The sequence below is a fragment of the Pteropus medius genome, unplaced genomic scaffold (genome assembly GCF_902729225.1).
Source record: "Pteropus medius unplaced genomic scaffold, Ma_sr-lr_union100, whole genome shotgun sequence".
Classification (NCBI taxonomy): Eukaryota; Metazoa; Chordata; class Mammalia; order Chiroptera; family Pteropodidae; genus Pteropus; species Pteropus medius.
The window spans coordinates 23,661,893-23,688,279 of NW_024342471.1; the positions used below are offsets into that span (position 1 = coordinate 23,661,893).

Sequence of the window (26,387 nt, forward strand, 5' to 3'; positions counted from 1 at the left end):
CCCGCTTCCGAAGGGGAGACTCCCGAGACCGCCCTCTGAGTCACCTCCTATGCATTGTTTGAAGGGTAGTGCAGGCAGCAAATGGATAGAAAATGTCTTAAGACTTCCATGTGACTCATGACACGAATTTTCCTCTCACGGCCTGAACTCAAGCCAGAAAGTGTTTGTGAGAGAAGTCCCTCTAAGTCCCACTTCCGAGGGACCAGATGTTGCCTGGCGGGCGTGCTAAAGGTCCCTAGGAGACATGGGGGTCAGAATGGGAGAGAGTAACACTGTAATGCATGGGGAGAAAAAACATGGGGGAGGCAGTATGTTTCATTCTCCCCTACATCACTTCCCCACCCCATGAGCCTCCCCCCTGCCTCCCCCCCCCTCCTGTTGAGGATGACAGTTTTTCTAGTGGCTTAATTTGTTCTAACACACTGGTAGGGTTTAGAAACTGGCATCCCGGCTGAGGTGTGGACAACCTTTCTTGTGCTTCTCCTGTCCATGCTTCTTAAACTCTGCATCTGTCTCACCAGCCTGTAAGCTCCACGGGGCAGGAGAGGGGGCTGGCGGGGGGGGTGTCTCTTTTATCAGCGTCTCCTTCTCGGTGCCCAGCCTGGCACCCAGTGGCTCAGTGCGGCCGCTCTTGTTGAGTCAGTGTGGGAGAGTGGCCGCGAGTCTGGAGAAATGACCCCTGGAGTCCCTCCAGCCTCTTCCCCTAACTGGGCCTCCACTGCCATCTCGGGAAAGCTGGGAAGTGGACAGGGTTTTCTCAGCAACCTGCTGGTCTGACATTCGAGAAGCTTCTGGAGTCTGTAAAGCTCAGCTTTGGTTACTGTTCCTATGGGTCTTGCAATCCACTGGGGCAGCAGAGATGAAAGATATTTTGCTATAGATAATTAATTATAGTCGTCAAAAGAGCTCCCGAAGAAGGGTGTGTGGGGATCCCCTGAGAACTAGAGATGGGGCCGAGTGGGCGATACCGGGCCTCAGGGAGAGGGAAGGGCATTCTCAGAGAAGGAACAGCACACGCAAAGGCCCTGGGGCGGCTTCTGGGAGGCATCTGCTTTCCTGACAGGGGATGGATGCGCCTGGCAACATCGATTTCTCCTTCCCCGCCACGAATGCAGAAGCGATGCCCACGATGGCAGTGGTCCTCTCACGGCTGTGAGGGAAGTCCACAAAACCTGTTGCTGAGCCACAAAACTGGTCCCTATGACTTTCTGTTATTTGCAGTCCGAGGCATTCCTACCTGAAACAAGGTGGGGGGCCTTCCCAGCTAGTCAGGCTTCCCACCCGGTCAGGGGGCACAGCGAGGTGAGTTCAAGTGCGGATGAAAAGCTCCCCGTCGCCATGACACCCATCTTCCCGCCACACACACACTGAGATGGAGCCCTCTGACCCCTCTCTGAGGACTCCTGAGTTGGTAAATAATCCTGGGAGAAAATATCACCCCAGAGAACCTCCAGCTCACTCCCTGGCTCCCCTGGGGAATCGCTCAGGGCCCTCTGTGCCTCCTCGCAGCTCCTCCCTCCCTCTGCTCTGTGGGCAGAGACCCGCCCTCATGGGGCCGCGGGGTCAGGCTGCTCTTCACACCTGGGGAGCTGACAGGGCTGTTACCCACTTTCCTCGCTAATTACGCTGGGATGTTCCCTCCCGAACGGAGAAACTCCTATAATTTGGGTTATAAAACATCTCTTTGAATTTTCTCCAGAGACTGCTGTGACTATATAGATATGATCATAAAGCAGATCATGCACATGAAGGCTTTCATCCCAGCAACTCAAAGCTCACAATAAACAAATCGTAATGATGGATCTCAGCAGCCTCCCCCCACCCCCGCCATTTTCTTTTTCTACTGGGGAAACTGAGGCAAAAGGAGGTCAAGTGCTAGGCCTGAGGCTATGGCTTCTCTTAGCCACAGAGAAGCCCACAGAAATGCTGAGACTCTCACCGTGCCCATGATTACAGCCCTGCTGGAAGCCACGGGAAGTTTGCCTGAGCTGTCTCGAATGCCAGACATCGCCACCTTGCATACAAACTTCTTTGGGCAGAGGGAAAGCTGTGACTCAACTCCGGCCGGATGAAGCCCTTTAAACATGCTAAGCCTTGAGTGCTCTTGAAGTACCCACCTCTTGCCTATGAAATTACATGAAAACAATAAAAACCATAAAACCCAAAACTCGCATGTATGCTGACATTGTTTAAAACAGGTATCTCTCTCACTAGAATATGAGCTCTCAAGGGCAAGGATCATGTCCACTGTGTTTGGGTCTGTGCCAGGCACAGGATCCAACATGTCACAAGCTCTCCCTGCACATTCGATAAATGAGAGAAGGCGTACCTACAAGGTGCTCTGCCATGTGACTCATCCCCACTCTCTTGCACAGTCAGGCCAAGGCAAGAGGTCACGTGTGGATGAGCCAGACTGGAGTCCTGAGCCACAGTCTGGGCTTGGGTCTCTTAAGCTAAAGACAAAGGCCCAGGAGTCACACAAATCGGGGAGTAGAAGAGAACCCCAAATCAAAGCACTAAGCTCACTGAACCTCAAACTGTATCAAACTCAGCCTCAAACTGTTGCAAGCTTGGTTTGTGGTGTTCTCCCATCCTCCCTGCCTCCTCTCCGGCCCTAAAGTGTAGAATGGGTAGGGAAGGGTCTCCTAAGAATTAACAACACCGTAGCTGGTGTTTATTGAGAGCTTTATGCGTGTTAAATGGGTTACATTGTCAGAAGAAATTGTGGACGAAAGATTAGGTACTGGAGTGTACCTGATTCTATAAGGGCCTGTACCTTCTTCCATTGACTTCCTTTGTAGCAATGCAAATTGTGTCCATAGAAATGCAAATGAGTTTTGTTCCTTGGAACACAATGGATGATGGCCTTGTGACTATTGACCAGTTGTGCATCTATTTCGGCATTTCTGATTGCCCATATACTTACCTGCGTTTGAATTATCCCTTGAACCGTTCGTAACATCTTACTGGTTCTCTTGTTAATTAAGGAGTTAGATGAAACCCTTGACACATCTCTATTTTAAATTTGTGAGTCAGGAGTTTATTTTTTTAAAAATGTATCCTTCAACAACATGCACAAACTTTTTTTTAAATTTATTTTTAAAAAATTTTTCTAGGTGAGGCAACCTTTGGTTGACCTCACAGATTGCAAGGACCTTGTCAGCTTACGATCTCTTATTTTTTACTAACCAGGCCCAACCTTGCTTAGCTTCCGAGGTCAGACGGGATCTGGCTTGTTCAGGGTGGCATGGCCGTAGATGCACAACCTTATTTACAACCCTGTGATGGGGCTATCATTGCCATCATCCCCATTCTCTAGATGAGGAAAACTGAGGCACAGGATGTCATGAGATGAAATTTACTCAAAGCCATCCACAGATGAGTGATCGAGTCCGGCTCTGCCCCCAGGCAGTGGGGACTCAGAGCTGGAGCTCTTTGCCACTGCCCTGTGTGGCTCCTTGTGTAGCCCTTCATCACAATAGGTGTGACAGGCTCAACCCAGCTGTGCTACTGGATTTTAAGCTTGCCGTTGGCCCTTCAGATTCTTCGGTGCCCAGTGACTTTGCAGCCAGCTCCACGGGAAGCACCCAGGGGCAGGCATGAGTCCCATTCCGTTCTGCCCCTTTCAGAGCTGTGAACAGCGTGGGAAGCGGGCAGATTCTTACCGATGGGGCTTCAGAAGCCAACTCAAAAGAGGCTCTACAACATCCCGCCAAGGGTCTGTACCTGCCTCTCAACGACACTGAGGATCCACTTCTTTAATTTGCTCACTTTAATAAAATAAATGTACATAAACAGTCATAACTGCTCTCACAAGAACGTCCGATTCTTTAGGAGCTTGCAAAGAGCAAGTACAATCGGCACATCTTATTGACTGACAGACAGGTTGACATTTAAAAACACTCAGGAACTTCTCGAGCCAGAGCGAAACCCTGTTATGCTTCAGAACTATCAAACCACAAGTATGATCTGCAGGGAGAATGAACACGCCGATATTTCATTTCCTGCAGGAAATTCAAATGACAGCTCGATGAAATCAGAGCCCTGATGTCGATGTAGTGTATTTTGTGAGCTATGTGAGTATTTGCATGTGATAGTGTTGCCAGTTACCATCGCTGAATTTTTACTGTGTTATCAAGCACCTTTCCAAAGGCTGTGCGTGCATGTCGTCATTTAATCTTTAAATGGCTCTATGGAGTGAGTTCTGTCATCAGGCTCATATAACAGATGAGGTGACTGAGGTCCAGAGAGGCGGTCACTCGCCAGAGGCCACAGACAGACCTGAGAAGGTGAGCCACACATCAACCCCTGTGCACACACATAATTCATGCATATTCTAGAAGAAGAGAGAAGCTCGGGGGTTCCATTCCTGATATTTCCTTCCTGCGGAGAGCACTGCCCTCTCTGTGAAGATGTCACTCCCACTTTGGGACACATTAGAGAAGGAAAAGGTCGTCGAGCCTGTAGGAGATGTTTTACAATTGCTTTAAATGCTTTTAAGAATTGGAGGTACCTGTGATGGGACGTTCTTCATTCATTTTCTTCCTGGTATTATTCTTGGTACAGAGATGAACCAAACCCGTGTTTCGGCCAGGCAGGATGCGGATAGAATGCGGAGTGACTCGGGCTCCTGAATTCTCAGGTACAGTGAAGGCGCAGCTTTTAATCAACAGACTAGCATAGAATCGAGGTTCTTAAGTCGTCCTCTCTCTTTTGGGTGTGAAAGGTGGGGTTTGCTGCAGCCACACTCCCGTCTTTATTTTCCGGCTTCCCTGGTGTTGGGAAGCGTGTGCTGTCATGTGCTCTTGACTCTGTGGTCCCACTGCTGGCCTCAGAGGGTGTAGCCCGATGGCAGGTCCGTTCCGCATGCTTCTGAAGCCTCGAGCCCACTCCCCAAAACTCCCAGTGGCTCTTTGAGCACGCCGTTTCCTGTATTAAACCGTAGAATGATTTCCATTTCCTGCTCAAAACTCGATTTATACAATTAGATAATTCAACATCACAGAAATGAAGTAAATGGAAAGGAAAGGTCCCCTCCTCACGCGATTCCGATTCCCCAACATGAACAAACGTTTTCTCGTATGTGGTTTCAAAAACGTGTCTTCGTGAATCTTTTCGTATGTCTAAGTATAGCTCTAGACAAAACTTAATATTTAACTTATAATATTACTCAGAAGGGGTCGTAATCCAGCCATCGTTTTGCATATTGATATTTTTCCACTAAAAATATTTTTCGAATCACAATGAGATACCACTACACACTGACCGGCATGGCTAAAATAAAACGAGAAAAAAAACAAAACAAAACAGTACAAACTGTTGACAGGGAGGAGAAGGGACTCTCGTACATCGCTGGTGCGGGACTGTACACAGGTTAAACTTTGGAAAACGAGTTGGCCGTTTTCATTAAAGTTACGCGTCTCCCTACCCACCCACTCGGCAAGCCGTCCACACACAGACTTGCACGATAACATTCGGGGCAGTTTTGTTGACATCAGCCGAAAAGAAGAAACAACGCTCATGTCACACGTGTGGCCGCAAAACAAACTCTGTTATTTCCCACCACGGCATACTAGCCAGCAATAAAAAAGGAGCCGACCACGGACGCACGCAGCACGGGCACATTTCACAGCCCTTAGGCCAAGATACGGGAGGCCGAGTGCCGGGGGACGCCTTCCACACGAGGTCCAAGGGCAGGGGGACCCGTCCCACGTCCCCTGAAGTTAAAACGAGTGGGCTCTACTGGGGAGGCAGGTGAATGACGGACACAAGGGGCCTTGTGAGGTGATGGAAAATTCTATATCTTGATCCGGGCAGTAATTCCACAGGTGTATGCGTAGGGGGAAGTTACTCAAGCTCCCCACTTAAGATGAGTGCATTATCCTACATTAAAAGGTCATCTTTGGCCATCAGCACATTGAGATCTAGTCCGGGCTGCTTAACATCGACAGAGAATTCTGCTGTCCGTGGTTCCCATGATTTTAACCGTTCCTCCGTGTGTGGACTTCTAGGCTGTTCGCAGCTTTTTTCTGCTGTTACAGGCGAAGCTATGCTGAATAGCCCTGTGCATATCTTGGAATTCTTTTGCAAGTATATCCATCGGGTAAATTCCTAGAAGTGGAATTACAGTCAGAGGGAGCATGGCGGTTGATGGTTCACAGATATTGCCCAATTGCCTTCCAAAAACATTGCAGCAAAGGCATCTCCCCCCCCCTGCCACCGCCATCTCTTTGCGAAGGCGGTTTCCCCACCCTCGCCAGCTCTGGGCATTGCCAGCTTTCACAACGTTGCCACGTTGATGGCAAGAATATTTTATCTTGTTTTCATTTTTTTTTTTAATGAGATCTCTATCGACCCATTTTCCATGGGGTTTCTGCATCATTTTGTTTGAGGAAAGGGTTTATTGCAGAAATGAAAATAGGTTAAAATCATGGAATTCGAACAGGGAAGGTCATGTTTCCGGGAACTGAACTGCCAGATGAAGAGCAGAGTTTCTCTCCGGCTTCGGTATCACGGGGCGGGGGCGGGGGCGGGGGCGGGGGCGGGGGCGGCGGGGCTGGCTGGGGGCCCGGAGCGGGCGGTCGCCCAGCTCAGCGTCGTGGTGCTGCCGCTGGCTTCGGGCAGGATGCCTCGTCTGTGAAGTGAGGGGGGCTGTAGTAATCTCACACAGTGCTCAGACTTGGCCTAGCCCGTCTTCTGTGTTTATGACCTGTCACCGAGGCTTCCCCCGTGGGCCTTAGTTTCTGTCTTTATAAAATGAGGGTGTTAAGTGACATCCCTCCCAGCTCTGGGCTCCATCCTGCCTCTCTGCCCTGTGGCTCCGTGGTGCTGGAGTGAACACCCAGCTTCCCAGCCCCGGGCCCCATGTTGAAGGCTCCTGTTGTCACCCACCTGCAGACATATCACTCAGGTGGCACTGCCTCTGGCTGTCTCCTAAACTCCGGGTGACTTACTGTACTTGGTCACCAGGCCCCAAAGCAACGAAGCTTGTTCCAGAGTCTCAGAATCCCCAGAGAACACGCTTCCTATGGCTTCCACTGAGACTCTCATCAATGGGATCATCACCAGTGTCCCTCAGCAGGACAGACGCTCCCCTGTTCCCTCTGTCCTAAGAGCCCACGCCCAGAGCCGTGACCCCAACCCCTCGGCTCTCTGCGCATTAACTCACACACACTTCCCATCGACTCCGACAGAGGTTGAACTCCCATTTGGCCTTGGCGGGGACCGCTTCCCCCATGACAGCCTTCGCCGAGGGCTCACCTGCTTCGGCTTACATCCTGGGCCCCATGTAGTCAGTTCTGGGAACTCACCTACCATCTTCCTACCTCTGGTCCTGGATCCGATCGATGCCAGTCCCACGGGGTGGCCCTTAACTTCTCTGATTGGGAAGTCTCCTCCCCTGCATTGTCATGGGCCCAGACCAAAGAATCACATTGTTTGAAAGCCAAATACCCTCCGAGTAAGTTTCGACACCCTCTATTAATATTTTTTGCCTCTCCCGCCCCCACGCTCTGCCCACCTCTCCTAGTTAATCAGCCACACCTGACAGCCACCCGTCAGCTTCTCAACCCGCCACCGGGGCGGCATTGCCCCATCGAAGTCCCCTGTCCCAGTGAAGACGTCTCATCTCGCGTCTCTGACGGCAGTGCCTTTCTCTAGCCCCTGGCGTGTTCACCGGAGCCCAGAGCCGAGCTCTGCTTTTCCTCATTAAATAATCAGTTATACATTCACCTCGGAGTGAGGTTGGAGATGGGGGTGGGGGGGCGATATGCGTGCTTGTTTATTCGTGGTTGGTTCCGACGGCTCTTTTTGTGTTTACTTCGAGGGCTGGGGGGATCATGATGCGTTATGTGAGGTAATTGTTCAATGAGGTTCAAGGCCCCAAGAGGCACATGGGTAAAAGGAGAACCATTCCCACGAGTTGTCCTGGCTTAGAAGTTCACTGTGTCGGGCCCTGCTGGCCTGGGGTTCTGGCCCTCAGAACCCCAGGCCAGCAGTCTGCAAACACTCCTTTTCTTTCAGTAGATGGCGAGATAGACAGACACTCAGACAGATGGGTTGACAGGACAATCACAGCCGGGATTTACTGAGGGCCTACTATGTGCTGGCAACGGCTCATCCTTGGACACTCATAATCTCATCGACTGCTCACACCTGTTCTGGAAAAAATATGTGACTTCCACTAACCATATTTGCAGGTGAGAAAAATGAGGGTTAGTCAGGCTCATTAACAAGAAGTTCAAGGTCGCGCAGTAAACAGAAGCAGAGCCACAGTGGAAGCTTGGTCCGGGCTTCTCGATCGTCACACCGTTGACGCTCGGGGCTGGGTGTTCTTTCCTGCGGGGGCTGGGCCGTGGCTGGTGGCATGTCCCTCGGCATCCCTGTCCTCTGCCCACTAGATGACAACAGCCCCACCATTTTTAGTAATGATAATAACCTGTAAGGCCTACGTGGGTGGGTCATCCAGGGGCCAAAAGCAAGGAAGTGTGCCCGGAAGCTCATTCGCCCTCAGAGGGATCCGAGGAGGAAGAGGGGGCTCCTTGGGAAAGGCCTGGAGCAGGCGGCCTTCGAAGGGGGCACCACCACCGCCCTCCAGAGTCAAGTCCCCCTGGAAAGCAAATCGACAGGAATGGTCTCCCCGGGGACCCTGGTGTGTCGGGGAGAATTATCTCTCGACCTTGCTCGCGTGTAGAATGACCTAGAAGTGTCTCTCGTGTCCCAGTCCGGGTGGTCATTGCTTTGAGCCGGGAAGCTGCCACGGAGGAGAAATGGGCAGTGAAGGGTCTCATAAGATTGGCGTGGGAACTGAGGGGCCGGCTTTACATCGAGGCCCAGGGAGACCCTGGGCCTGGGCAGCCGCCTGTACCCTCTGCGTGAGGTAAGTGTGTTCATAAAACGGACATTTACGAGTGTCTTACGGAGAAGCGTCGCCACGTGCTTTGGTGTCATAATAATGTAGTTAGGAAATTAAACAGCAGAATTAGAATCAATAATAAATAATGTGTAACAGCAGGCCATTGAGAGCTGGCTGGGAGAGCAATCGGCCTTCAAACTGGGGGCGGGGTAACCTGAGTCCCACGTCCTGCCTCCCCCCATCTCAGATCTGAGAAAAGAACGTTCCGGGCCCAGGAAGCAGCAGGTGCAGAGGTGCGGAGGCAGGTGCAGGCTGGCTGTGCTGGAGGCCGCAGAGGCGTGAGCATGGGGCACGCGGAAGGCAAGGCCGGGGGCTCCCTGGGGGCCCCATCTTCCCGGGTCTGTTTCGAAGACGGAGCTGATGGAATTGGCTCATGGAATGGACATGGTTTGGAGGGGCCAAGAGGATCAAAGACGCCGCCGAGGACAAGCAGAGCAGCTGGGAGGATGGGGCGTCTTCGGGAGATGGGATCTGGTGTGGCAGGGAGAGCCAGCTTTCCATTTGGGACATGCCAGGGCCGAGAGCCCTACCGTTCCATATGGTTGACCCTCGCATAGTGCAGCGTGAGGGGCGCTGAACCCCTGTGCTGTTGAAAATCTGTGTGTAATTTTTGACTCCCCCAAAACTTAACTACTGGTAGTCTACTGTTGACCTGATAACAAGGACAGTCGATCACACATATTTTATATGTTATACGTATTATATGCCATATTCTTATAATAAAGTAAGCTAAAGAGAAGAAAATGTTTAAAAAAATCATAAGAAAAGAAAATCTGCGTATAAATGGACCTGTGCGGTTCAAATGCGTGTGGTTTGTTTGAGGGTCAGCCGTCCACATATACGTGATGATAAGGCAGCTCTGAGGTGGGAGAGGCCCCCCTAAGTCCCCACCTCATGGGGTGAGGGGCGGTCAGAACGAGGAGGCACCCCCACCTTACTGAGACAGTGTGGCGACTCACCAGCCATGATCCCAGCCTCCTGGGAGGGAGAAACAAAGCTCAGAGTCAAGACCTGTTTCCCCTGGGGCCTAGCCTTTCACCCCAATTTCCTCAAGCAGCTTCTCTTCCCAGGAGCCGCTGCCAGCCCGGGCCCCCCCAGAACACCTGGCGGTGGAGTACCCGAAGAATTGTTTAAAAAAACAGTACACAAAATCATCTCCGTGGACCACGAAATACACACACCCATGGTTTGTGCTGCTGGGGTCGAGTGGCCAACTTTGATCATGATAAGAAAGAAAAACAAGGAAAAAGTCTGAGCGCCTCACTTGTGCCACCTGGTGGCGAGATCCGTCAGTACGGCAGCAGAGCAAGTGTCTGTCTGCACCTCCTGCAGGGCCTGCCTCAGAGTCACCTCCCCTGAGAGGCCTTCCCGGATTACCCTGTTGGGTAGGACTGGGTGCGAGGAAGGGTTCTGATGCCTGGCAAGGTGCCAGTGATGGGGAAGCCTAGGCTCGGGGACTGTGGCAGCCCAGGGAACGGGCCTCCTAGTGGACAACCCTGCCCTTGGCTCTGGGCCGGGGACAGTTTCTAGTTTCTAGCTCCCCAAGCCTCAGCTTGACCCCCACTGGAAAAAGTATCCCTTTTCTTCAGGGGTCCCCAAGCTGAGGGCGCCCTGATTCCATGAGGAGGGGTCTGGACCAGATGAGGGGCACCAGACCGACCTGGGACTCAGCACCTCTGCCTGCGGCTCCCCCTCTCTGGGCCTCTCGTCTGCAAGGAGGAAGCCAGCAGATGCCTCTCTAGCCCGACATCACAACCGCCTCAGGAATCGTCCTAAAAATGCAGATTCCCCAGCTTTGGCCTGGATCCCCAAGGTCAAAATCATTAAGAGTGCAACCCGGGAATCTGTGTTTCCCGGTGAGGCTGAGGCTCGAAGCGGTTTTAGACATGACGATGCGTTTGCAGCAGGTCTCAAACGTGGCCGCACCTCAGGATCACCCGGAAGCTCTTAAACAACGCCCATCTCAGTCCCCTCCTCCAGAGGGCCTTGATTCATAGTGGAGGGCACGGGAGACCTCAGGTGCAGACAGGGACCTGAGCCTGGCCAAGTGATGCACTCAGCTAGACCAGGGGGTCAGGGGGAGGGTCAGGATGCCAGCTGTGTGTCCTTGGGGAGGTGGCTAGTGTCTCTGAGCTTCTGCTCCTCAGACCTGGGAGATGAGGACAGAGGCCCAGGCGAGGTGCCACGAGACAGTGACACTAAGAGACCAGCACGTGTCACGGCTCGGAGGGTCAACACTCCAGACCCGAGCTTCGCAGACTGTCCAGCCCACACAAGTCCCCTGGGGAGCTTGTTCAATGCAGATTCTGCTTCAGTGGGTCTGGGTGGGGCCCGAGAGTCTGCATTTCTAACCTGCTCCGGGAGAGGGGGGTGGTCCACCCTTGGAAGAGCAAGATCCCTCCAAGACTGGCTGTCTCAGCCCTGGCACTGGTGGCGTTCGGGGTTGGAGAACTCTGTTGAGGAGGCAGTCGTAGGCACTTAGGAGGTTTAGCAGCACCCCAGCCTCTACCACCGGATGCTACTAACACTCCCCTCCCCCAGTCGTGCCAACCAAAACTGTCCCCAGACATTGCCCGATGTCCCCTGGGGAGGGGGACTGAATCGCCCCCAGTAGAGAAGCGCCGGCCTGGACCCGTGGGGTGAGCGCCGGAGGAGACTGAACCAAACGTTGACCAAGGCCAGCCGCTTCCGTCCCGCCAGGGCCCCCGCGTTAGATTTTCGGGTGGAGAATTGGGGAATGAACGAGCAAATGCAGAACATGGCGGGTGGGGAGCAGTGAGCTTTCCCGCTGTGGAGCTGGACCGTCACTGACCCTCGGGCTCCTTCCCCCTGGCTGAGAGGGGAGGGACGTGAAATGCCGTCCGAGTGACTCACCGGCGAGAACAAACCCAGCCACTCAGGGCCAGAAGCCAGCACGCGCTCAGCTCTGTTTGTCACACGGGTGGAGGGAGGCCGCCTCCCGTTTCGTGTGCGGACATGACATGGGCGAATTTACCGTGGGTTCTGTCGAGGTCGCCTTTGAAGAGAAGCGACCCGAGACCGGAGCTAACGGGGCACGCCTCTGAGCCCGGGGCCCTGGGACTGCCCACCCGACGTGGCGGGGCCTCGACACGCACCTGCCGCGTGCACTGGTGGCCGAGAGCACAGCGTCTGGCGTCTCCGCGCGTCAGGCGAAGACCCGAGACAGGCTCGTGCCGTCCCCCGGTGCGCTGTGTGCCACGGGGCCGTGACCGGCTCTGGGAACGCTGTGCCGTCTCATTGCGTTTACCTGGGATTCGGACCTGTGGCCACCTGACTCCAGGGCCCAAACACTGTGCACGAAACGTCTCTCAAAGCCATTTCGCCGCCCTCACGGGGGGATGACAGGGATAGTGTGGCCACTTTCACTGCGGTCACTGGGTGCCAGGCGCTGCACGAGGCGCCTTAAGAACCAGCTCGTCGACCCCTCTCTGAAACCCCTTTCTCTCTTTTGGGCCCTGACAGCCAGGTGGGTGCAAACGTGGCTGCGTCTGTGATGGGGAGGAAGCCAGCTTTTGCCTCCCAGCGGCGGATCGGCGTCAGAGATCCGGGGGACAGACGTCACCTGTCATCTCAGCGCGGTGGGGCGCGTTCTCTCCCCCGCTGCAGCCAGCTCGCTTCACCCCTGGCCGTGGGGCCTCGAGCCCTCCCTGGAGACCACACCTCTGCCTGGCCAGCGGCGCTCGCTGAGCTGAGGAAGGGCATGTCCTGTTATCACCCTGTTTAGAGGGAAGTGGCTGCGGGGCCGCAGCCAGACCGGGCGGTGGGGGCTTCTTGTCGGGAGGCACCTCACCCTGTCCTGGTAACTCGGGTCAGCGGTCACCTCCGGGGCGTTTCTCGATGGGTTCGGCCTGCTGGGTGATGCCACATGGGACTACTCGGACATGCTGTCCTCGAAGGGCTTCCAGATCGGTACAGTGTTGAGATAGAAGCTTCTAGAATCGGCAGACTAGATCCCAAGGGGCAAACAGAAGGGGCAGCAGCCCTGGCAGCTGGGGAAGGAGCGAAGGTGTCCGGCCCGCGGTGGGCGAGCCCGGGGCAGCCGATGTCGGCAGGGAGGCGGGTCCAGTGGGGCGAGGCGAGAACAGCCTGAGCGGTTCCCTCACGGCCGCAGAAGAAGGTGACAGGAAGCCAGCGATGGTGGCCTTGGGCCAAAGCTCCCAGGAGCCTGAGGGAGGTGACGACAGAAGGGGTCCAGGGCCTCGCACAGCATGGACCCGAGGTGCTGGTTGTGCTTGCCAGCTGGGTACCTCATCAGGGCACCAGTCGCTGCCAGAGTCGTGGACTCGTGGGACACACTCCCATCGGGGATTCATCGCAAGGACTCGGCGGCTGTGGGCAGCCTGGGTGGGCCCGCGGTCAGAGATGCAGGCGTTGGGAGGGGCCAGAACCTTCAGGTCCATGCCACGGCTGCTGGCCACAGGCAGAATTTCTCCTTCCCTTTCAACTGATTGGACCAGGCCCACCCAGCCACCTAAAAGTCTCCCTTACTTAAAGTCGACTGACTGTGGACATGAATCACATCTAAAACCACCACCACCGCAGGACTTGCATGGGTGTTGCAGAGAGTGACCGAAGATCGGGGGCTCGTCAGGGGGACCCCTCAAACCGACCTGCACTGCAGCCCGACTCTGCTCCCCCTGCCCACGGCTCCTACTCACTGAGCCCACTCACCGTCCCCAGGCACAGTGCTTCTTGCTGTCCCTCCAGCCAGACAGGCACACTCGCACCTAGGCCTTTGCACTTACTGTGGCCCCGCCCCCTCCCAGGTAAAAGCAGGGCGCCCTTGGCCACCTCCTTCGCGACCTCCTTCAAGTCTCTCCTTAAGCGTCCAACTCAGAGGGGTTACTGGTTACTGCTGACTCCTGGGGAGTAGGCATTTGCTTTGCGGCTAACGGCTGTGTCTTGAGACTTTGTATTGTGGCACCTGGGAGGAGCTAATGTACGTTTCTTAAATGAATTGAATGGCAGTTAAAGCATTGCTCGTATTCACCTTGATTGGGTCTTATCGGCTTCTGCCTCCACCGTTTTCCCCGTGACCGCAATCAGACAGACCCCTCAAACATGTCGCACCTTTAACAGAACACACACACACACACACACACACACAAAACAAGCCTTCTATTTTAATGAGCAAAGTTCTTAAGTTATTCAATGATGAGGGAGGGGAGGAGGCTGTGAGCAGAAAATGGGGAACTCCTGATAGTTTCGCCAACATCAAAGCCAGTCTCCAGCGTGTCCCAGCTTCCCAGCTCGTGGGAACTTAGCAGTGGTGACAGGACCAAATGGAGACTTATTCCCTGTAGAACGGGATCCCCGCCCGTCCCCACGACAGACTGTCCTGTTTCTCAGCTCTGTTGGAATCGCCTGTCCCTTTCAAGGGTTTGGAAAAGTGGGAGTTCAGAGACCATGACGGTCTCAGCCCAGACGTGGCCTCCAGGTAGGGGCCATGCTCCGGGGGCGGCTAAGAAACGTGACGACTGAAAGTGATTCTTCCCCGACCCCCACCCAGCTTCTCCTTTGCCCCTTCGGCTTCTAGGGGTTAGCGAACCGCCTTTACGACCTGCTCGCCACATCGTGGAACGAGCTTCCATTCCGAGAGGATAAAGTCACTTGCCATCTCAAAGGGTTTTCTGGCTTGATTTTTTTATTATTGTTATTATTTTTTTGGCTGGTGGTATGAAAGAGAACTGAGACATAGCAGAATTTATGTGTTAAAATCAAGGCACTTGGTTTTCTCAATCACGCCCTCCCCGCCACCAATCCCTTTCCAGAAAGTTCTTTATCTCTCAAAAGCTTTTTTTACAAAAAAAAAAAAAAAAAAAAATCTGTTTCAAAATGCCCCCTGACATGAAATAACAGGGTTGCAGAGTTAAAACATTACTCGAAAATTACTCGGGCAGCGAGAGAGGGAAAAAATGAGGGCCACTGTCCTCAGGGAAAATGCAGCCTTTCAAACAGGATTTCAAAAGGAGAGAGCTGATTGACTTAGAGATTTAGCCATTCCGTCTCCACAGAGAAGAGAAAGCGGGAAAAAAAAAAAACGTTTGGAGGGCTCGGAGTCGATCCAGGACTCCCTAAATCCGTCTCCTGAACGGTGGGCACTCGTTTCTGCAAGTTTCGAATTCTGCGTGTCGGTGCCGAGCGGGAGGACTGACCTTCACGTACAAGACACCCCAGATCCGCAGTTCCGGTCGCTCTCGGAGATGTCGCAGCTTCAAGAAAATTCTCTGCCTTTTTCCCCCCGCTTAGACCTAAAGGTGATATATATATCATCATGACTAACAGCGAAAGGTATTCTCGGATCCTAGTTGTGTTTCGTGAACTGTTATAGATTAAATATCGCCCTTTCGGTGAGAGCTGTCAAAACAGCTTCATGTAATCTTCCCTGGGAGAAAGATCTTTGTGATGCCACGTAACTCAAATTATACAAATAACTGTCAAAAGCCATTAAAATCAGCTGCAGAGGCGGGTGGGGGATGGGAGGGGAGCCCCGCCGGTCCTTACTGGACAGTGGTGTCTGCTCCCAGGGACAGAGGGACAGACGAGGGGGGCCGGGGACGGACGAGAAGCCCTCCCAGTGGACATTCGGAGGGAAAAGGTCGCGCCCAGGCCGGGAGCGGGGGCTCTGAACGACCGACGCCCCGGTTTCGAGTCCGGGGTGGTCGTCCACAGTGGCTGTGACCTTGGAGGACCCGTCAGGGTTGCGTGAGCAGGAGCTGAGCGGAGGGGGTGCTGGTGGGTGTGGTGGCCCCTCTGTCACGTGTTTGCACCCCGGTCCTGAGGCTCGGCCACGGCCAGGGCTGCCCTGCACACCGTGTTCCCGACGCACTGGGAACTACGGATACGCAGAGTGTAAAAGCCCGAGGAGAAGGAAACGAACATCTTCGATGCAGAGAAACGTCAGCTGCGCAGCGTTCTCAGGAAGTGGGAACGAGGCCCAGCCGCTCGGGGTCGCACTCCCTATGTCCATGAGGAGGGCCAGGCCCAGGTGCCCGCGTAGCCTCGGAGCCACCTCCCTGGGATGCGCAGATGAACTCTGAGGCCTGGCTTCCTTGACACCAGCCGCCGGGAGATGAGGGGGACCGGCCCCTTCCCCAGACTCCTGCTGGGTCTCAAAGCAGAAGCAGCTGTGGGAACGGAGCTGGCTTTTGTGATTAAAAAGCCCCCAGGATGCCAAATAGCCCTCCACTCTGGGCTGCTAGGAGCTGAATTCCTGGCTGCCCCTCTCAGCAGGTGTATCCCGAGCTCACAACACTAAAATGGTTTTCTGCAGGAGCCGAGGCTCAGCCGGGTCTTTGAGCCTCAGCGAGGCCCTCACCCACCTCCAGCCACACACAGGCTGGCGGGTCTCTGGGTGGGCAGGGGTCCACGGGAGGGGGCCTCCGCCCAGAAGCCAGCGTGCTGCTTCCAGAACTGGAATTTGATGTGACTTTCCTTTCTGGAATAATCCAAAGCTGCTGGACAGGATCTTGGCTGCCTGACACGTGGGGACAGGACACGGAGGGGCCATCCCCACCAGCCCGATCTCCTCTCTGCAGACCCCCGCTTGGCCCTCAGCCTCTAGCCCCGAAGGCCTTCTAGTGGGTGGCATACCTGCTCCCCGAAAACGCTCTTCTTCATTTTGGTCCCTGTCCCTTCATTCCCTGCCATCCTCCCTGGTGAATGTCTGCTCGTCTTTTATGGCTAAGCCAGGGGGCCTCCTTAAAATGCCTTTCCTGACACCGCCAGGCTGGGCCAAGCCTCCCCACACCCCCTGTCCTGTAGCTGTGGCCACCTCCCTCCCGCAGGGCCAGCGGATCTCGACCCCACTTGAAATGAACCACAGCCGGGACCCACCAGCCACCGGTGCGATTAGAACCTCTGAGGGCAGTGCCTGGGCCTCCGTGTTTTGCAAACGCCCCCAGCTGATGAAGCGCATGAGAGCTGGGAACCTCACACCGCAGCCCGAGCCTCCTTGGGCAGAGGCCCCCGCCTGTGGACCCGTGCACACCCACACCTTGCCCACGGAGTGCCGGCCATGGGTGCACGGAGTGGGGCGCGGGGTGCTCGGCAGCTGCTGGGGGAAAGGTCGGGGGAAGGGTGCTGGAGGAGGCGGGGACGTCGGTCCACCAAGGGGAAGTAGTGAGAGAGACTACAGCTTCCGTCTCCTTTAATGCAGCTCGTTTGTACTCTGAGCACCCACTCCTGGGGCCGGTCGGGGCGTGCCCTGGTTGGAGGGCACGGGGTGAGCGAGAAGGCACACTCGGTCCTCCAGGATTCACGCACACCAGTTGCCATGGCGACGCGGCCCTCCCTGTCCGAAGGGCCTCTTGAGCTCCGGTTTCCTCCTGCTTCCATGCATCCTTCGTAAGGATGCCGATGGCTCCACCTGCCAGCCCTGCCTCAGGCCAGCCCTCCTCTCTGGGCTCTGGGGGCGCCGAGACCTCTGTGCTCTCTCTTCTCTGCCTGGGCTTCGGGGTGAGCCCCGTCCTCCCTGCTTTTCAAAGACGCTTCGTGTCCGCCCACACACGCCTGTTTCTTCCTTTCAGCTGCTCTGTGATCTCTCTCCATCCTCCTTGCCTCGGAAGACAAAAGCCAGAAACGATTGTAGGCCCGGTCCTTGCTCCTTCCCGCTTCTCTCCACCGGGATAAGGGAACGCTGAGGAGGCAGGGGCAGGGGGAGAAATGGGCAGAAAAGGACAAATCCCTAAAAGTAACACCCAGCTGCAATAGAAAGGGTAGCTAATGGCGCGCCGGTCTTCCTCCAAGCCCCGTCACATAGCTGCTGTGGGTACGTCGTATTGTGCCCGTTTAACAGAGGAGGACAACTGACGCTGGGAGAGGCGAGCTCACCTGCCCAGGGTCACACGGCTCCCTGTGGAAGAGGCACAGTTCGCCCAGGTCTGTCCGAGCCCCAGCCCTCAGCGACCACTCCGCCCGCCCTGGGGAACCGTCAGGCCCTTCTGGGTTCCCACTCTCCATGAGAATTTGCTTTGGTTCCATTCTTGATTTTTTTCTTTTGTGTGTTTTTTTTTCCTCCCCATTTTACGTATATGTAAATGTATTTATAGTCATTTTAAGTAACACGCGGGCATCGAGGTGACGTCTGGAATGTGAGTGTAAAGAATTGAGAGCAATTTTCATAACAAAAAAGGTGGCCATGCCCATGAAGACGGGGACTGTGCTCATTGCGATGTGACTCCCTCTGAGATTCCCCTGTGGAAACCTGTGCGTCTCAGGAAGGGGCCCAATTCCCTTCCCTCCCACTTTGGAGACGGCGAAAAACTAACTTATGAAACCATCGTCTTGCGGTGACATTCCTCGGCCCTCACCTAAGACGCCATGCTCTCTCTTTCTCTCTCTGTCAAATTACAGTTAATCTGAGTTGCACATGGCTTAACTTTATTCCCCAAATACTATATATAAAAATATTTATTTTCCTAAGGGCAATTTTTTTTTTTTTTTGGCAAAAGCGAATGTCTCTCTCCAGTCTGCACGTTCCCTAATTTTTATCTTTATTCTTCTTTTCTGATTCGAATCTTTTAGTCACTTAATTTTTTTTTTTTCCCTAGTCATTCTGGTCAATTTTAGCACCTCTCTTCCAGGGTTGTGACATTTGAGAAAATTTCATCTCGGTCAGTGAGTACCTGCTGCTGAAAAGAATCTTCTGGAATGCCTTTTTGATTTGGCATGACCTTTGTCAGCAAGTTCATGTCAAAGGTCACCGAGCACTTAGAGCGGAGTGGGGGTCAGCCGAAGCCTAAACAAGTGAATAGACGTCAAAAGCAATTCTCTGTAAGTACTCGCCTCAACGAGCACGCCGTCGGCCCCAGCGGTGCGGGTCCCCCAAATGCCCAAATGCATTCAAGATGTTTCTTGTTGGGGCTGTGGGAGCCACCCCTCCAGATGTCCTCCAGAAAGTCCCCACCTTCACTTGCGGTCCTCCGTCCTCCGGCAGGTGGCTGCACAGCCTCGTCTGTCAGCCGCCCGGTGGGTGTTTACTGAGCCGAGTTTTGCTCCCAGTTAATTTACTCGTGAAACTGATTGCTGCTTCCCAGGCCCAGACATTTATGCCAAAGCTGCAACCAATAGCTTCCATTTGGGCGTTTTGCTCTGCCCTATTGCAATGTTCATGTGCCACCCCTTCCCCCACAACCCAAATGCTGTCACCCCACATGTAACGGCTTCCAACCCTTTTCATCAATAGGGCATCTCGTATTGTAAAAGTCAATTTACCTTTTTTGTTCAATAATTTTCATATTATTCAATGTTAAAATGAGCTAGAGAAAAAGAAAAGCAGCTTAGTTCACTTATGCACTTCAGCCAACTGGCTGCCCTCCCCAGAGGCGATCGCTAGTAACAGTTTCTCGTATCCTTTCCAAGATACTTTATATATATGTCAGCAAATATGTGTCTATCTGCTTCTTTCCTCCTCTTACACAAATGGCAGCATAATTTCCCCACTGTCTATAGATGCTGGGTGACGCTCTTGTTGGGGACACAGCAGCTCTCAACAGCTGCTTTCTGAAATACTTGCACATCAGATGATCTTACCAGCTAACATTTACAGGGCTTTCTGAGCCAAGCCTTCTATGTTCATTTTTCTCGCTTCCTTCTCACCGTAACTAATGAGGTAGATACTATTATTATCTCCACTTTGCAGGTGGAGACTTAGAGAGATTTAGTGGCATGTCTAAGTGACATAACACACAGCTAAAAAGTGGCGGAGGAACCCAAGTCAGTCTAATGCGAGAGGTTCCAGCGATATGAGATGGTTGTACGAAGGCAGACCAGATTCCTAAACTTTGCATAAACCAGAACAGACTACAGGGGGACAGTTAACCAGATGTTTATTGCTCATGCACTTTGAAGCAAGAATTGAGCTGGGGTTCAAAGAATTGTCTCCTCTAGAAAGAGAAACACTCGATGTTGCCAACCTCTGTCTAGTGAAAACAAGTAAAGTGTTGGACATCGTGAATCAATTTTTAAGACGTTCTTGCCTCTGGATCAGGGCCAGACAAACTCCGGGCTGCTTCCTAGAAATTCTGGTGGGTTCAAAAGGAACACGAACCTTAGGGTAGCTACTTTCAAGGACGTGGAAATGAAAACTTTGGAAAAGGCCTGGTGGGAACTGGAGTCATCTTCCCAGCAGCCCTTGGAAGGGAAGGAAGAATTCAGGTGAGAGACCGTGGATTTGGGAACTAAGTAGACTCAACACAAAGCTTTTCCCTACTCTCTCCTCACCCCAGTGAAGGTGCCCCCTTGGTGTGGGGTGCCCGAAGAGGAACGTTCGGGGATGGAAGAAGAAAGGTGACATCGTGGGGCCCCGAATCCTGGGGGTGGCCTTGTTCCTCTTTCCTATCTCAACTTCCTCACCACTTCCTCCGGGAAGCTTTCCGTCCTGTCTTCCCTCTTCTAGGCTCCCGTGGAACCATGTCCTTTCTCTAATTTAATGGTTGTCTTTCAGCATTGTAACTGGCTGGTTTACTTGAGTGCGTTCCCCTAAATCAGAGGTCTGCAAACTTTTTTTTTTTTTCTGTAAACAGCCAGATGATAAATATCGCGGGTTTTGCGGGCCATCTGTTCTCTGTCACAGCTTTGCCAGTGTAGCATGAAAGCAGCCACAGACAAAACAAACAGTCGGTGTGGCTCTGTTCCAATAAAACTTTATTTACAGATACTGAAATTTGAATTTCATATAATTTTTACATGTCACAAAATATTTGTCTTTTGATTCCCCCTCCCACCCCACCCCACCCCCGCCAGGCTATTTAAAACTGTGAAATCCTTTCTTAGCTCATGGATTGTCCAAAAGCAGGTGATGGGTCAATTTGGCCACGAGCCATAGATCCCTGGTCTAAGCCACAAGCTCGGGGCGAGGCGGGGCCTGGATCCAGGTGCCACTGTGACTTTTAACTAGTGGAGCCTTACCTAGGGAGCAAGGCCTTATGTAGAGTGAAACTCGACAAGTAGTTGTTGAAGGAAATACATTATACAAAGTGGGGGAGGTAATGGTTAGAGACATTAACTCGGCAGAAAAATATTTCATGTGCAAACGGGTTTTATTTGCGCTAAAATGTCATTGCTTTTTCTCCCCAGCTGCATGTTATGAAATGCTAATTAGCTCCCATCACAACCGCAGCTCACAGGTCTGTTTGATCTCCTCGTCGGGGTGTGTACGCAGCACACCCCAGTGCGGACGGAAGTCACTGGGGCACAGCCCTGCACGACCGCTCGGCCCCGTGACGGTGACGCAGACGCTGTCCACGCAGGGAGGCGGGGCGGGGCGGCCCACAGGAGGCAAATAAGATTGACCCCACAAAAACCTTGTTCTGCGTTCCCATTGCCAGGTTCTCCCAAATGTTGGGAAAGAAGTTCCCCGGCGTGCGAGGATCTCCCCAACCTCGCTGGGGGCGCACGAGGCAGAGTTCCTTGTCCCTCAAGTGCCCCCACGGAGTGTTGACAAGGAGCCCATCCTCTGCTCACTAGACCACTGTTCAGGGTTTCCCCACTGGGCAGTGCTGGCATTTGGGGCGGAGTCCTCCATCGTGGGATGTCCTGTACACGGCAGGATGTTAGCAGCGCCCTTGGCCTCTACCCTGGATACCAGTAGCAAACTCTTCCCCTCATCCCCAGGTTGCGAAATCAAAATCTGTCTCCAAGCATTGCCAAATGTCCCCTTGGGGGCAGAATCCCCACCCACCCCCACCCCAGGTTGAGACTGAAGAGCAGCTATTCTGAATGCAAGTCCCAGGGGAGCTTAGGATGGAATGTTCTCCAGCCCTAGGCAAACTGAGACAGACAGGAGAAAAAAAAAATGCCAGAGCAGAGTTGTTGTTTTTTTACAGGATGAACTGTGATTGATGTAAAGAAAGTCCCTTTTCTGGGACTTTCCTTCCTAGTTTGTTCGTGCAAAAATGTCTTTTATGAAAAGATGATGCTAACAGATGGCAACCTTTTTTTGTTTCATTCGTAAGTGCTGGTACTTGGAAAAACCAAGAGCTGGCAATCCTATGTCAGCCCACTATTTTTTTTTTTGAAGTTTTACTGGAGTGAAATCCCCGAATCTAGGAACAGCTGCATTCGTAAGAGAGGAATCGGATTGTCCATTCTCTCTTCTTAGAGAGCTCTCAACTCTAGCAATTCCTAGTGATTTGCCTTCATCTTCTCAACTGTAAAACAAAGGTAATAACTCAGCCCGGCTCATAAGGTGTTTGTAAAGAATAGACGAGAAATCGCATTTAAACCACAGGCTTAGCTGATATCCTGCAGATCCTTTGGCTTAGAGCCTGTAATTTGTCTGGATTCGTGTAAGCCTGGGATAAGTGTTAGGGATTATTATTATTATTGATATTGTCCAACTCTGTGGGATACGTAACAGTGTGGTTATATCTGCTTTATCCAGAGGCTCCATTTCTGGCAAGTTCTACAGCCTGACACATCATTCCTGGCAATGGCCAATGAGGAAGGTCCCTGAGTATCCCCAAGTTCTGCACTCGGGGAGGAAGTCGACAGTGGGAATTTTTCTAATAGTCCTTTCTCCCTGCAAACTCGCCCGCTTACAGTGCAGGGTCCAGAGAGAGGCAGGGAGAGAGGCGTCATTTCCAACAACATGGTCCCGAAGAGCCAGCCTGTCCACGCCGGCAGCACCCTTTAAGGACGTGTGTCAGATGCCACTAATTACAGGGCTGGGAACATGAAAGTCAGAGGTGAGCAGTGAGGTGGTCCCCAGCCTCCCTGCGCCCCCCACACTTTTTTAAGTGCTCGTTATGACATATCTGTCTCCTGAGTCACTGACAGTATAGCAGCTCCGCCTCCCCACAAGCTTTCACGTCCGTCTGTGGTCACCAAGGGGACTCTCCACTGGGCTGTGCTGTTCCCCCTCTTCACCAGGAGGGCGGGACAGGGCTGGGTGGGCCATGGGAGGCCATCAGGTGGGGCTCTCAAGGGCACTCCCCCGGGAGCCCCTGGGAGCCTTTCCAAAGGTAGGTGTCTTTGCAAAGGAAGGGTGCAGGATAGGCAATGTGTGTCCACCACAGGAAGGAAGCCATCCACACTAAAAGTGAACGTCTAGGAGTGGGCTCTGTTTTACACGCACTCACGCGCACACGCCTCCACACAAGCCTCTGTCCACCCTGAGTAGCTTCCAGCTTCGAGCAGGGGGCGGCCGTCAGCAGGACTGCAGGCGGGACTCAGGCTCTGTGACTGGGCCGCAGGAGGCTTCACGCTGGGTAGAGTTCCAGAGATCCGCGGGTGCCAGCTCTGCCTCCCGGGAGAAAGGAATTTATCCGAAGCACGTGGGGGAGTCACAGGACCACGCGGAGTGAAGAAATGGATGGGTGAATGAATGGAGGAATGAGTGAACGAATCTGATGTCTCCCTGGGAGTCCAGGACCAGCTGTTTCAGGAGCCACCTGGTTATCCAGGTGAATGGTCGCCTCCTCGGGGAGCTCGTTGGAACCTGGTCTCCCCCTTATCTTCACAGCATGTGATAGTGACCTCGGAGTCACCAGCTGTGCACACAACAAGGAGAAGTCTCAGGGGTCACCACCAAGAGCTGCGAGATCTCCCCAGAAAGGCACAGGAAGGGTGATTATTGCGCCACGTTCCAGCCCCAAGCAGACGCACAGCTTCCGGTCGAGCTGGCCTGTGTGATCTCAGCCTCGGTTTTGGGGTGCTTTATGTTAGAGTAGTTGAGTCCCTGCCCTAGATACCGCCAGTATCTCAGCAAGGGGGGGGCGGCATTCGTGACTTACCTCCTGGCTACATCATCCCACTGGGGAAGTGGGCATGGAGCATGACTTCCAAACATGCCAAGGCATTCTCAATGAAATTTCTGTGGGACCGCCAACATATGCTCTAGCTTACCAGCACTTTTCCCATGACTACCTCAAGGACCTGCTTACTGTTTCTATATAACTTTCACAAATTGCTAAAAACGAAAAACAAAGAAACAAAACTTCCCAGCATGCTTTGGTCACGTGGGCTGCGCTCAGGCGTAAGCTTTCAGAAGGATGCTTTTCTTCATCTTTCCAAATTTCAAGGATTCAAGTAACTTAGCCACTTTGGTAGGACACAGGATCATGATGTTCTTTATTTTATAGATGAAGAAAAAATGAAACATTTGAAGAGGCCTTGACTGCCCCTAAATCTGAGATCTTTGCAAGTAATTCTCCACGTCTCCCAGTTACAATCTCGAAATCTCAGCTGTGCCCACAGGGAAACACCTCTTCTCTCTACAGATAACAATTCTTGAACCGCATGGCAATCAAAACTCCAGCAAGATTTAAGCCTGTCCTGGAAGAAGCAGACGGAAAACGGTTTCCATGGGTACAGATTTTGACATTATCAACTGCAAATGTTCACCACCCCAAGATGACAAAACTCCAGCAACTTCAAAGCTGTGAAGGATAGCTTTAGGGCAAATTTTAATTAAAATTAGATAGCGTATATGAAAAGCATCTAATTTGTACTCTATAAAAGAGTTTGGGCAGGACTGGGGCTGTAACAATTATGTTGCAACTGCTCTCAGTGCAATCACAACATGTTAATTTGTTAATGAGTCAGTCAGAGCTGGCGAGAGCTTCTGACGGCAGGAAGAAAACATACCGCTTACATTTACATTTCTATTTTTAAATAAATTAAATGTTTCGAGTCAAACTCAAACTTCGCGTGAAAGTTTTGAATTTCTACTGATTTTTTTTTTTTTTTAACTCAGATTGCCTGCTGAGATGACAGTATTAAGATTCTTGGGATTTCTCGGAGGGAACTAAGTGAGTTCTTTATTCGAAGGTAGCTGAAGCGACATACGTGCTAAATGTGGCCATTGAGAGGAGATGAAGGGCGGCCTTTTTTTCCCTCTTCCTTTGTGAATTTCCGGCCCTTATCACACACGTGGACTCAGGAAAGAGCTAGCAACAGTAACAACAGAGATTATGAGAAATTTCCTTGTTGGTGACTTTATTTCCCAATGCGATAAAAAGAGAAAATGGAGGGAGGAAGGAGGACTCTGGGTCAGCAGCAGGGTGTAAGGAGAAGGTGCCCAAGGTGATGCTCACCCCAGGGCCCTGCAAACACCTCCTTAAAATTGCGCCCCTGGTGCCTCGCTCACCTCCACCCTCTCCTGGCCCTGGAACCCCATTACCTGGGCTCACCAAACGCGAACTACATGTATCCGATAGGGAGCCACCATTCTCAACGTCACCTGATGCAGGGGTGTGTGTGGCGAGGGTCTCAAAGTGGAAAGGTTTAGTGAACTGTTGCAGATTTTATAAGAACTATACATCACAGGGGCCCTTCCCAGGGCCTTCGAAGCATCTGTACAAATGAGGGGCCATGAGCTTCCATCAAGCCACCTCGGCATTCATCATCTCCCTTGTTCTTTACAAAACCCTCGGAGACAGCCATGGCTGTTAATTTGCATCGCACAGAGGAAGAAATCAAGGCCCAGAAGAGGCACCTACCTTGATTTGGGTCACACAGCTAACATCTGCAGAGCTGAGGTTTGAACTCACTTGCGTCGACCCCAGATTCTGTGTTCTCACCTCCACTGGCCGCTGTCACCACAGGGAAGGATCTCTGCTCATCCTCCTTCTAAAGACAGGAAGGAACAGGGGAATGGACTAGTGTAACAAGCGCAGGGGGGGCCGGCACACAAGAGTGGAATAGTGTGACCGGCACAGGAGTAACAAGCAGAGGTGTAGCAAGAGCAGGTGTAACACACACAGGTGTTACGAGCACAGGAGACTGGAATAGTGTGACTAGCACAGGTATGAGTACAGGGGAAGAGAACTGAAATTGTTGTTATGTGCGTTGAGTTGGCCCCATTCCTGGCAACCCTATGAGTGAGCGATGTCCACGACGTCCTGTCCCCAGCAGCCCTGCCCCGCTCCTGTAGACTCAGGCTTGTGGCTTCTTCTACGGAGTCATCCGTCTTCCCAAATCTGACATGAAGCCAGATTCCAGCAAAGAAGAACCGTCTTTCCCACGGTTGGGGCCGATGCAGGAGTCGGAACAAGTGAGAAGCCCCCTCGAAAAGATGATGGGGTGAAAAGAAGGATGAGCAGGTAGGAGGAAAGAGCTTTTCTTAATCCTGGGCTGTTTCTAAAAAGATTTATTTTGAACCTTTATCCCCCTGGATAAACAAAGTATGATATTACTTATTTCTGAAGGTAATGGGAATATTAAATTAAGGAATCTTACTGTAGTGGAAAGGTTATTTTTCTTTCAAGCGTCCAGCATCTACTCGTTGGAATAGCCACTCCCCACTGCTCAGTGTGTTCCAAGCTGGCCTATCAAGCTCCCATGCAAAGGGCAGGCACAGAAACTAGCTGGCCAATGAGAGAGCTCCATTTTCTTGCACACAGTGATTGGTCCAGAGGTGGGTCCATTCCCCAAGCAGACCAATCAGAGCCCTTCTCTGAATTCAAATGCAGATGTTGGTCAGGAAGGTTGCTGTAAGGATGCCCTTGGG

The 26,387-nt window shown here is 52.7% G+C and overlaps 1 long non-coding RNA gene across 2 annotated transcripts; it reads right to left on the reverse strand.

Annotated features, from left to right (window-relative positions):
- Nucleotides 1-23,978: 23,978 nt before the first annotated feature.
- Nucleotides 23,979-26,178, reverse strand: LOC120603858 (uncharacterized). Of its 2 annotated transcripts, XR_005653195.1 has the most exons (5): nucleotides 26,117-26,178; nucleotides 25,752-25,943; nucleotides 25,378-25,507; nucleotides 24,725-24,825; nucleotides 23,979-24,211 (listed from the first exon to the last, which is right to left on the reverse strand). It is a non-coding gene; the product is annotated as an uncharacterized LOC120603858 (long non-coding RNA). The 2 variants fall into 2 exon arrangements; XR_005653194.1 differs by having other exon boundaries at nucleotides 25,378-25,943.
- Between the last annotated feature and the right edge of the window lie 209 nt (nucleotides 26,179-26,387).